The sequence below is a fragment of the Apostichopus japonicus genome, chromosome 21 (assembly GCF_037975245.1).
Source record: "Apostichopus japonicus isolate 1M-3 chromosome 21, ASM3797524v1, whole genome shotgun sequence".
NCBI lineage: Eukaryota > Metazoa > Echinodermata > Holothuroidea > Aspidochirotida > Stichopodidae > Apostichopus > Apostichopus japonicus.
Genome location: NC_092581.1, coordinates 16,122,500 through 16,136,450, shown reverse-complemented (window position 1 = coordinate 16,136,450; position 13,951 = coordinate 16,122,500). Strand labels below are relative to the sequence as shown.

Below are 13,951 nucleotides of genomic sequence, written 5' to 3'. Positions count from 1 at the left end.
ACCAACGATAGATATTCAACTATAGGTATAATAATATTTACTCAGTGTTACATGTGCATCTTAGGTATTTATTGAACATTTTCTGACCCCCCCCCAGGCCCCAATATATCCCTGCTCTAATCTAATGAAATTCACTCGCTATGAGAATCAAGAGAGAACTTGAAATCTTTGAGAGAGTCATGTTTTTGCTTCACTTCTCTAATTGCAAGAGATCTTTGGTAGTTAACTGCTATGGCAATCGGTAAACGATAAATGCGTGTGTTACTTCTGCTTTTAATACACGTATCTCAAGGGCTAAGAAATCAATGGCACTGTGAGAGCATTGGCTCTCCCAATAATTACAAATTTCCCATGGTTTGGAGTTCCTGTGGGTATAAAGAGAAGGGAGCCATTTGCACAATCTTAGGTCCATCTCAAATGATGTTTGCCAGGTGCTGATATGTTGTGTCATGTGATGATAATGGCTTATTGTAGTGTCATGAGCCAACTTGTTTTCAATTTGTCAAAAAGAAAACCCCCAAAATCTTCCAAGTGTGGACCATACAAGGTAACCTCCTCTCAGCTGCACTTCCTCCTTTACCATCTCACCATTCAAAGATAAAGGAGAGACTAGTCACCTGAAATTTTTAGTTCGGTCACTGATTTATATGAAACCATGTCTTTCTTTTGTATGTCCTTGTGGGAACCTATTTTTCTCCCTGAAAAAAACACCAACACCAGATGCAAGACATCTTACAACCCAATTGATAAAGGATGTAGCTTATGTATGTTGTGACTCCACTAAAAAACGTAGACTTCCGCAGAGGATCAATTCTCCCTGGAGAGTAAGAGATCTCAAAATATGCAAATTTATAGCGAGAAGAAGAGTAAGAAGTACAAATTTTTGGGAAAACCCCAACATTAAAGGTCCATCAGTATTGCCAAAAATATGCTAGAAAGTTAAATAATGGTCACTTATACTTCAGAAGGTGTGTGGCTATTTAATCACAGCCACCTTCAAAATATAATAGGAGTGTTACGGGACAAGATCAATCACAAACGATTTTGAGAAAAACAAAAATAACTTACACAACTGTCTTTTCCCCTGATCAACAACCCCCCCCCCCCTCCGCCCACCCTAGAGAAAAGGAAACCTGCATCTGCATCAAGTATACATTGTCAATTAGCTATTAATAATATAACGAGTCCACTAATTACAATTCACTTGGTGAAAAAAAAGTGAAACTCATGAGGCTTTGTCTCATAATCAAACATGCTAGTTGGCAGCTATCTATATATTTATTTTCACACGAATTGAGCAGTTGAACCAGGAGACTGAATAATGCATGATGTTTTACTAGAGGTAGGCAAATTTCAGCTTTCCAGTCTGTAGCCAAGGCTGTTTCTGTAAAGATGGATTCATCTACCAGCAGTGCCTGTTGCTCGTACAGATTTAATATGCTTCTAAATGCAGCCCAACTGGCCGTAATTAATACATCAAGGCCTGTAGAAAAGTAAGGGTTGATGATTTACTACAAGGTGGTACAATAACATGACTACTGACTGACTGTCAAGTTACAATATTACAAACCTCTGAAACAAGAACGTCCCCTACTGGCTGATGTAGAACACAGGTGAATGCACTCTGCATTGACCCTAAACCATCCCACTACAACTATAAACAGAAAACAGCATCTGATAAATACCTGCCACGCCCCTCCCCTCCTGCCCACAATTATCCCAACCCAAAGCTGGCCGAAGCAAACCATGGACGGTTATTAAATGGTGGACTTAGGGACCACAAGGATCGATGCTTTCGAAGGAACGTTTTGCACTTCCGTAATCAACCACCCAATCACGACTGGAGAAGCAAAACAGGAATGAGTTGGGAAGTCAAATTAACACCAACGGGAGGATTTCAACTGAAAATATCTGAAAACAGTAACATTTTACTAGACTAGTAAATTAAGTAAAATAACAAGAGCATAAGACCCCACTAAACCATCTCTTAAACCCAAGCAACATTCAAACATGCACATGTGAGGTTACTCCCTGTCTTCGTCCATTCAGTCCCATCAATGGTAGTTCCTTTTTGTGTTTGGCAATAGGGGTAAAGGAGGAAAGTGGGGGGGGGGGGTGAGTGGGTAGTAGCTTTGTCCATGTCACATATTGTACATACATGTTTCCAGTGTTATAAGCTTGGAAGGGGGAACATGTTATGTCACGCATATAATTAAATTCAGTCCCCAAAGAGTTGTGAAACCAAGCATGAGTTTAGGTTTGATTTAGATCCACATAATATGAATACAATAGTGAATAGGTAATATACAAGGAGGTGGAGGAGGACTGAAGAAGCAGAGCTTTTACGAGCAGTCCCCCTTTACAGAACCAAAAAACGAAAGAATACAAAGGATAAGTAAGAGGAAGAAGAAAACAGAACAAAGAATATAGAAAAAAGCAAGAAAGAAAGAATCACTGCTTAATGATCATAATTGTTAAGTAAAATGGATTTCATTTTTTGTTTGGAGCAATGAATATTTTTGAGTTTTTTTATTGTGTTGTCCAGATTGTAACTCCAGCATTGATTAAAAGTTGACAAGTCCTCTCGGAAGTGCTCAAAATTTGTACGGAAGTTTTGACAAAAACGTGTATTGTCGTTATGAATGTCATAATTAAAAAGATAGTAATCATCAAAGTTAGAAGGCAAAAGTCCATTGACATACAGTTTTATACATAAATAGAGCGACTTGGGAGTTTGTATGTGTCAAAGATATTTAAGATTTTTAAGTTAGAAAATATGATATTACTCTGTAATCAGTCTAATGGCTTTTTTCTGGAGAGCAAACAGGCGATTAAGGTAAGATGGATAGGTGTTTCCCCAATTATGTAGCAGTAAGACAGCTTTGACTTTACAACACATAGGAACAACACATAGGAACAACACATAGGAACAACACAAAGGAATATAGGATCAGTCTGAGACCTTAAGTATTAAAGTAAGGTGACCATATTTGTTCCAAGAAATCCACGGACATGATTTTGATGTTGACCTCCCCTTCCCTTTCCAGAACTTGACACAACTTGGTTAAGGACCTACACAGTACATTTTAAGGAAGGGTGGCATTTTGTGGAACTCTGAGTGTTAAGAAGGCAAAATTAGTGCCATTAATACCAGAAACCCAGTTAGCTATGTGATTCCTTGTCATATAATTTGCCCAAAATTCCACATATCTGGCTTATTTAGAACAGGAATTAAATTTTGTCCATGAATTAAGTGAAAACCAGAAAAGATCAGAGGTGTTTACAAGCAAGTGCCACATACACACGCCATCATCATGGCATCAATTCCTTCTGCCTTTGGCAAAGAATCAAATTTCATGCAAACACGGTAATTTTTAAATATTTAACAAACCCATCCGGACATATCCATTTATAAGCCTATGGCCAGTTTCGTTCGCAGCTTTGGATGCGACCGAGATATCTCGCATAACCATACAGATAATAACAACCATACAGGTTTAGGCATTTCGTTGAATTTCACCACTGAATGCCTCCGCCTATGACGAGCTCTCCTCTCAACAGAGATGCGCTTCATTGGCTGCCCTCATCACAGCTGCTGCCATGTCAACTCTGATGAGCTAACCCAGGCTTGGCAATAAAAATGACAACCACTGCACTTAGGTGCTAAAACAGACTCAGCTACCTGGGAAAATGACTTGCACGATGGACTTAACACTGCATGATAGACTTAACCCAACAGCCAAGCTTGGCAATAAAAATGACAACCACTGCAAGGTGCTAAAACAGGCTCAGCTACCTGGGAAAAATGAGTTTGCATGATGGACTTTTATACTGCTGTGTTGTAAAATCATTGGAAGTTATAGCAGAGTAAATTGCATGGAAATGAGTGTGCAAAACTTCCTACCCTCTGAAAAAAAACTACACAGCTGATTTCCATATTGCTCCTCCTTTCTGTTTTCGTCAAAGGTGTGAACTGATATACTGTACATATACCTGGATGCATGCAATTCTAGGGACAAAAGTTTATTTGCCTCCGATTAGCTACAGTGGTAAGCATGCACGGCTATAAATAGGGTTTGAAGAACTAGCTCTAGGTGAAGTTTGACATAGAGATCATTGGTATCATTTCACTAAGTTTAATTCTATTGGTTATTTCCTGAAATTGTCCTAAAGCAAATTTGCATCAATTTTGGTCATTTTTGTTTGTTTCTGTAACATGCATATCTATTAAGTTATGTGATGCTTTGATATTTACTGGTAGCGTCAGTGTGGGTTCCTGGCACTTAGTTGTCATAAAGAGCCCATCTCCCCTTCCAGCTCCTCCCCTTCCAGCCCCCTCACCCCCCCCCCCTCGCCACCCCTCAATCTCTCTCATCTCAGACTATCAGAAGCACCACTGAACCTCTTACTGCTCAGCGCTGCCTTTTTTTGGGAAGCAGATGAAGCTAGCTTTGTGAGTGAAAAATTCAAACAAGTAAAGTTAACAAAAAATCAATCACTAGTTAAGGGCTATTTCCAGTGATCAAAGGTTAACAACCAATGTGAATGAAATAATATAATGGAAATTTTAGTACTACCACCTAAAATTTGGTTTTGCAAAAAAATGATTCATAAACTTATCGTAATGTACCTGATTGTGCAGTATTGCTCTTGAAAAATGCTAAAAGCATCATGAACAAAATTGTGAGACTGTTTAAAGTATGTAAAGTAAAAACCAAACACAGACACTTTCACCTGCTGGCTATAGTTACTGTAGCTCTAACAGCTGAGAGGGAAATCAAATGAAATTAGGGCTCATTTCAATTTCCAAAGTCCAACTTCGGAGGAAAGTCCCAAATAAGTTCTACTAAACTCAGGTGAGTAGTGAGGAATTTGCCAAGGGAGGGGCGAAACTGTAGGCAAACTATCAAAGCCGTAGATACGGCATTGCAAACTATCTAAGCGTAGCGCCACCATGGGTTGGAAATTTTGGCTGAAAATGCCTCCCAGATCGCTGGAAATGGCCCTTCCCAGGCCTTGTAAGTTGCATCTTAGCATTTTCTCTTTTGAAATTACTAGCGATATCGTAAACACATACAAAAAAAATATGCTCAAGGGGGGGACGGCTGCCCCCTTTGCCCCCCCCTGGCTATGTGCCTGACGATACTGACAGAAAACTGCACTCACATATATCACAATATAAAAAAATGATCAGTTACGTTACTCATGTGAGTTAGGTCTTTCATGACTTCACCTTTGAGACACCAAAGTAGTAGGTTACAAAGCATTGCTATTAGTTATTGTAGTTTCCAGCAATTAGTATTAATCAAAATAGGACAAACATGTTCATGTTTTCATCAAGTGAAAATAAAAGATCAACAATAATGGCCTCAAAATGTTCTACAAAGTCAACTAAAAGGTCCTAAGTCCTTATCAAACTTTCCACATTCCTTACATTTGCCTCTGTCTAAGCAGTGGCATGCACAGAACTTACAAGAATTTGGGGGAGTGGGGATGAAGATGAAATTCTAAAAATCCTGACTGATTTAGGTAAGGTCTGATCTTATATGAAAGGGCCTGTCAGGCAAATGAAGAATTATTATAGAGAAGTGGGTGTGGCCTTTTGTTCTCTCTGAAGTTGACTGTATACCATGAAAGGGGGGGGGGCTCCACTCTCCTCCCTCCCCCCAAACAAAATAGATGTCAAATGGTGCATACTGAGGAATATAGAAACACATTAAATTGCAGTTACAAGTGGCTCTGTGATGTCATTTTAGACTTACTTTCAAGTCCTCTTTCATACATACAGTATGAAGGAACATGAAAGTAAAGATATCTTGAAAATGAAAGATGATTTTTGAAAGCTTCTCGGTGGAATAGTTTATTATTGGCTTCCCTATCATTAACATATCAGTCAAAATGCTACCTAGGGTTTATCTTTTCTTTAATGCTTCTGGGCAAACTAGCAGCAAATGTCATCATGATTGACATCTCTCCCCTTAAAACTTGTCTATTTGACAGATTACAATATCTTGTTCTTTCCCTGTAAACCTTCTTTTTAAATAAACTTGCAAATGGACATAATCATACCATTTTACACAAACACATTAAAGCAGCATTTTGCGTCCTCGACTATGATATTTCTCAACCTCACTGACTCCACTATGCCATAACGACATACATAACTAGCTTATCTATTTATATTTTACTTCAAATGGTGGCATAAAAGTCGAAAAAATTGCAACTTTCAACTTTGTTGTTCTCCAAGATATTTTCCGTTGGGAACCCAATAAACCTCGCCCATAATATGAATATTTAAACACTACGAACGTCATTGACAGATACGTAATATAACACCACGCTTGATTTGTGTACAGTCTATATGGCAGTTGTACCAGGGAGTTGCATAACAACTCCCAAATCAAAGTCTTGAATCTATTTTTAGCAACGGCTCATAACTAAACCTGCATCTCTGATTGGTTGAATTCAAACTAGTGGGTTTGGGAACTGAATGCGATTTAATTTTGTATGTGGAATACTCGCCAATTAACGTTTTTGGCAGGGAAAAACTTGGCTAATATCTTAATTTGCTGTTTTGTGATTTGATGTATGTAAAAAACTCGATAGACATGTCAAAAAAGTAGAAAACGGCGACCAAACGCAAAAAGCTCATGAATAAACATACTATTCACTGATTGGTGGAATTCAAACTAGTGGATTTGGAGATATGAAAACTTTGTCGAGGACACTTTTACTCGTTATCGATATAAATCGTTAATTACTCGCTAATTAACGCTCTTGGCAGGGTGAAACTTGGATGGTATCTTAGTTTGCTGTTTTATGATTGATACATGTAAAAAAATCGATGCACATGTTAAAAAGGTGGAAAAAAGCGACCCAACGCAAAATGCTGCTTTAAAGAGAGTCCTTTGTGAGACTCTCCCTGATAAATACCCCGTCTCTTTGACAGATTAGAAAAACATGATTTTGCCCCTGCAAACCTTGTTTTTAAATATACTTTCAAAAGTAGATCATGTTATTAAATACACTGCAAAATATTTCAGAATGTGTTGAAAACAAACTTGCTGTGATAGTCAAGTGAGTACATGAATTGATATATATATATATATACCATCTTCAATAGACCCCCACCCACCCACACAGAAATTAATGCATTGGTTACAATTCTTATAGCAACCACGCAAACTTATATCTGCATGTAATTAAGTATGATACTATAGAAAGTGCACATTGTAAACATTTCTGATACTTATTTGGCATCAGAAGTATAACCTGTGTGCACTTTCAGTTAAATAGCCTTTTAATCTGTTTCTTCCAGGAAAACCACCTCACAGCTTTATACCAGCATATTAACGCACAAGTTTAATACATACATGCTGATATGTGTCACAAGATGGCAAGAAAGGTAAAATGACAGAGAAGCACATACAGAGAGGAAAAAGTGAACGATATCGAATCAAGTATTTCCCTTATTACCATGGTAATGATGGTATTGGTGCCAAAAGACATGGTATTATAACAGGAATATAAGTGGTTTATTCTGTTTAGTTTGTCAATACCAGAAATGTTTGCAACATATTACAATGTCTGGACAGGGAAGAGTTTATCTGGTATCGCATAGCAAAATGCTAGATGCAAAATGAGCTAATTACTATGAGGAATGATGTATTATAACCTATCATGCACTTGGTAATTGGGTAATGGAATTAGGTGAAGATTCTTGTTTCAGAATATTTCCAAACAAATTCACTATTCACTACATACTTAGACTGTATGGTAGATTAGAAGCTTGAATTATTACTGCCAATGTAGGGGTCAGGATGCTGTTACCATGGTAACAGGCTAAAGAGCTGCTTTAAATTCAACCTGCTTAATAATTGTGATATATTTTTTCTTTGTCACTTCTTTCATGTGCATATATGCAAGATGGTAAGTACTATAAATGGTAAGTATATACTACTTTTGAATATTCAGTGAATCAAATGGAGATTGGCATTCTGGGTAATTGCATGGGATGTAACATTCTGATGTGCTGTGCACACCATACAAAATATCCCTGTCGTTCAATGCAGAAAATTGTAAGTCCCCAAAAACATAACTTAAACACACTATCATAATTATAATTATCAACCCAATATGCATAAAATTTATGGGTAATTTTAATATCCTTGGTGCAATTTTTGTGGACAAAACTATAACCTTATCTTTCATTTGTGGTTGGGTATGATACCTTCTGACTGATGCAGCACATATTTAAATCAACGAAGAGCTTTATGATTGAATTTGGTTTCCAATTTCTGTCCATTCAATAAGTTTTAATTAATTTTTTATGATTACTTAAAAATCAAAATTACAAAAAGTTATCAAGTCATACAGTAAAATCAATCACAACCAAACATTGGATTCTAAGGAAGTTTATTTACAGGATGAGTTTAAAGAACAGAATTTTGAAAGGGCAGGCAAACTACAATACTAATAGTGGAAAAATATGAGTGGAAAGATCATGGGTGCCAAAAGTTTCTGTTGGAAATTTTACTTCGAAGCTAAATAACGAAGATAAATGAACTCAAAGACCCTTACAAATGTTCCCCAATTTACCCCCTATTAGTTTCTTCTTGTTTGTGTTTTCAAGGTAAAATGCTGTAAGTTTTAACACTGAAAATGATGCCATTACTAAGTCATGTATGATGTTCGATATTTTAGATTCAGTATTTGCAAAACCCATCCCCACAACAGACAGTAAACATTGCAATACATAAACAAAAAATTACCCCAAAAATTGAAACACACGTGGGCCGATGATGTCATCTTTAGACTTGATCAAGTCTTCCGCCTAGTGTGTGAATATTGGGACATAAAATCTGTGGTACCTCCAATATGGAATAAGATTATTCATAGTTGTTCATGACAGGTATCTCTACCTCACAGACCAATGACGACGGCTCGGTTTATGGTGTCTCCTTTAAGCTTCGCTGGCTACTGTCCTGCATTGAAGACTCGCCACAAACCGCGTGCCGCCCTCTGACAAAAGTTAACTTTCTGTTGCTTGCAAGTGAAGTTTTCTTCTTGTCGCTACAATATGCAGACAGTAATGAAACGTGATACCTTGTTATCTTTTATCTAAACCTGAGATGTCCATCGCTGCTACGTACGCTGCTATGTACACTGTATTGACCTTAGCTGCATGTATTGACTGTACACTTGTGTCTAATAACCGACCGTAGCAAGCTGTGAGTGTATTTTCTGGGATCGATGGTGGGACCTCATTGGAAACTAGGTCAGATAACCGGCATCAGACATTTCTTTGTGCACAAGTCTTCATTCCCTTTAATACATGTTGCAAGAATAACATCTGTGACGACATATTCTGAAAGTTGATTCAATTATACAAACTCTAAAGTACCCCTCTAGATTTGTAATAAAACCTGGATATTTATAGAACTACTAAACATATAACTGCTAACCATATATGCAAATTATAACAAAAAGGTTACACTTTCTTAAACCCTGCTTTCTTGGAAAATGTTTTAGGCTTTCATCACTGAGTAATTCTATGAAAAAGGTTTGCGCTTTCCGTCTTCGATTACTGAATTAATCCTTAGGTAAACCACAATAACTCTTCATCGATCGAATTACACGTCTGAGTGCTGCAGGTTTATTCCGTTGGTCATAATTGTTCTAAGGGATGTCAACAAGACCAGATCAATGTTCAGATTGGCTATAAATAGCGAGTATTCAATGTATATAAGCTCTGTTATTTCTAATATTCCATCATAGAATCGAAAGAAATTTTATCCCCAGGGCAGAGAAAGTGATCGAACAAAGTTTTGTAATTTGGAGCAGTCCGTTTCCATGAACTTGTTGAATAGATCTGTGGCAGTAACCCAGAAAAACCAGCGTAAAAAACAGACATTTTCTTCGACTTGTTTTGACACCTGGTGGTAGCTTAAATAAAAATAAGGAGACGGACTTCCTCGGAAAATTTATTGCAAGTGTAATCTGGTGCAGTAACCTGGTACAATGACGTGGTACAGTAATATTGTCACAAATGTTTCGTTCTACTCACATATTTCAGTCCTGCAGGTGAAACTGTTCCACACTTTTGAGAGAATTGATTTGAAAGATATGGCAAAACAACCACTCAAGCCCTGAAGCAAATCAGATGGAATTCACGCTACAAGAACATTGAAATTATCGATAACATAATGTAGGTGAATGTGTCATTTTTTCTGTTAGATGCTGCATTGCAGTCTTCGTGTTCGCTGATCAGTCGGTCAGTGTGCATCTGTCAGTCGTTGTAGTTAGTAGTCTTCACAATTATTTTTCACGTTTATATATTTTTCACAATGTATCTTTCATGTAATGTCGGTCGAGTCACGTCGAGACGGGGTCGGTCACGGTCATATACGGTGTGAAAATAGGCGTGACACTATACAGAACTGTATTAGAAAACAAATAATTACATGGAATTGAAAATTGAAAATATCACCAGTAGCCATATGTTGCTGCATTTTAGAGTCTAGTAAAGTACGCACCAAAATGTGTAAAAATACTAGTCGGGCTAACAAGTGCAAAGGCAGTATTGCTATGTCAGCCTAGCAACGGTGCTAAAAAACATTTTGATATATAATATGCTCTTAATTTCTACCCAACTGCACAAAAAAGTTGCAAGTCTTATAAATCAAAAACGAAAGATTGTGCACTCATGCATCACTGTCTGAAGTACAATGTTTGTAAACCAACTGAGAACTTTCTCAGTCAACCAATCATATGCAAAGCTCATTTGGAAAGAAATATTTTACTCTTTAAATAGTTTCTTTTTTTTTCACGAACTTGTGTATAAAAATGAAACACAAAATGACCTACTCCATTTATACTTCCCTTAATTTCTACAAACAATACTCCTTGCAGGTTGCAGGAAGTTCTTGGTCCTCTTTTGCAGTTGTTTTTGTCATTACATCCGATATATGCTATTGGTGAATCCTTACCACAGGTACTGTAGCTGGATCTTGCAATAGTCAGGAAGGAATTTTTCTGTACATAACATGCAAACAGCGAATATGTCAAACTTGATTGGGTCAGCATAAATCTTTTGGGAACTTGATCTACAGAACTTTACGTGACAGAAGTCACATATATATATGTGTAGCTAAATGTATGAAAGTAACAGCTACATGGGACACTCAATATAACTTATAATACACTCAGTGGAGCTTCTCTACCTGAAGAAACATACTTCCGAACAAAACTATGCGGTATGTTTTATACAAATTACAACAGCCGGGTGTTTGAAACATCAATTTGTCTGTCTCTTTTCTAAACAAGCATTAATGCCTTATGGATAACTTTCAGTAGAATTGTAGTTAAATAAAGTTATTTAAAGTCAACCTTGAAGGTTTACAGTCTTGTTTCAGGCCGAGGCCCCCTCACACGTCTTTACAACTTAACCCTTGGTCATTGTTAACTTGTCACACCCACACACCAAAGTGTGCATAATTCAGACAATACCACTTGGGGGCACTACAGTGCACCACATCTTTGGTCCCATGCAGGGGAACTTGCCATAGGGTGCAGCCACAAACCAGCGCCTGCAACTCCCAAGTCCCAGTTTATACACCTGGGTGAAGAGAGGCAATAGAGATAAAGTGCCTTGCCCAAGGACACAACGTAATGATCTGGCCAGGGCTCGAACCTGTAATACTTAGATATTACCAGTCCATTGCCTTAATAACCACTTGACTACAACACTCCCATAAATAACAGAGTACTTATTAGACAATTTTCAGCACCATTTGACCTTGACAAAGTTTCTACTGTTTTTTAGCACTGACGTACCTTTAAACATCAGAGGCTCAATTTTATTTTAAGGTCCATACTGCATTTACCTGGAATTTTGGCATTCCATTATCACTTACATTCATTTACATTCAGCAACTAGCGATTCATGAAAGAAAGATTACTGTGATAGAATTTTACTCAGCGAATCCTAATTAAGAAGTAATTAACCTTTTCATAAAATTGGAAATTTTGTGAGCCCAAACAATAATGCATGTACGCCACACCTTTCTTGTTCATATTTTCAATCAACCAATCAAATTATCTCTATCACGTGACATCAGACAATACCAAACCACTTGTTTTGCTCATTTTATACATACATTGATGTACTTGGTCTACCCTACTACATGTAACAGAGTCATGTGTTTTAGCAATTTTCTTCACACATAACAATAACTCAATCAAAACCTCCAAAAAGAAGAGCAATAAGATCTTAACAGACATAAACAAATATTCATTACGCATACTGAAGCTTTCGTAAACATTAACGAGCTAGCTAGCCTCACACAGGCAAATCGTAGGTATATTAGCTGCAGCCTGTACATACTATTAGTGTATCACTAATAAGTAAAGTTAGTTGGTGTATTAGACGTTTATGAAATGAATCAATCTTGGCAAATGCAAGGTGTATAAATACAATTAATAATGGACTAGACTTATGCTATAGTCCTCAGGCAAAAGGCCCTCGATATAATTCAAGGTATGTTCCGATAATTTCGCTTTTTTCAAAATTTCAAGTGAACGTGTTGTTCAAATTGACCAATCCATGTCCATGTGGATATTTTCTGTCACTTCCGATTCATGACTGACAACACATTATAGCACAGTCAGTCATTGCTGATTTTGAGCTTGAACTTTCCATAAACTTAGGATGGTTTTAGTCATGATTTCTTTGTCTATATTGTAAATTTTGTACAGTTAATTTTCCATGTTACATTTTAAGTGGAATTTTAAGTGTTGCTAAACTAAACAGATCTCTCAACGCAATATGGAAGCTCATTTTATAACGTTCGTATAGGACTATAATGCACTGTGTACATATATAAATAGATAGATGCATATATCGTTCGCACACTGGTACAGTATAAGGGACGGACAGTAATCAAGAAATTTCACAGGTATTGCTCTGTGCAGAGGCAACCCGACATGACCTTAATATGCATGAAATGCATTAGTAATATAACCTTTACAGGCATGACTTATCGTTGGATAATTAGCCATTTTGCTGACGAAAATGTTTATCCTTTTTGCTAAATTTTGTAAGATTCGAGATGTTTTTTGCGCAAAAAATGAAAATGAAAAAAATTAAAAGAACACATTAGGACTTGAATTATGATAGTTTATAAAGCAATATTAATAAACATTAACATAAAGGCCCCCAATGTGGAGCCGAAAAGTCATCGACTTAGGAATCATCAAGTTAGGTTTTAAAGGAACATTCCAGACAGTATTTAAAGCTTACAGTATTTTAAAGGCAAAATATCTTGGAAAAAAAAGCTAAAGACAAACTCATTGAAAGGGTCAAGCAACCTCCCTGTTAGCCTGAAGCATTACAAAATACATTGTGAAGAGAAACTATAATCTACCCATTACAAAGTAACTTGGTTTGACTTTATTTAAAGCAACACTTTTTTTTGCTAATAAATTCTATTAATATTTCAGAATCCCATTAATAAAGAAACTAATTTGCCCATTATTAGTTAAACAGCACAATTGTGGTTTTAATTACTTCCTTTTCCTTGGCATATCATAAACAGTCTAGTGAAAGCAAAAGTGTCTGACAAACGAGCATAGAACAACCCAACAATTCCCTCGCTTGAGACATCAACTGTGATGTTAAAGCTGCAGCAAATTTCTAGAAGTGGGAAGGAACAGGGCATGCTAAGCTCTTCATCATTGGTGGTGGATCCTAGATGACGGGGGTTAGGGGGGGTAGGTAGATGGGGAAGAGGCATAGGCGTAGGAGCCCAATTTGATTTGGGGGGCGGCTGTAACGACTTGCCCGAAAAATATAACCAAAATTTTTCGCACACTCTGCGTGCATTCCACCCGTTAATGTGCATATCATATAGGCATGCATCAGTTATAACATGTCATGCCAATAACATACAAT

At 37.1% G+C, this 13,951-nt stretch overlaps 1 protein-coding gene across 2 annotated transcripts in view; it reads right to left on the bottom strand.

Moving 5' to 3' along the window:
- The window catches only part of LOC139963040 (glutathionyl-hydroquinone reductase YqjG-like), a 64,260-nt gene that overhangs the window by 31,028 nt on the left and 19,281 nt on the right, over positions 1 to 13,951 (bottom strand). The window lies entirely within an intron of this gene.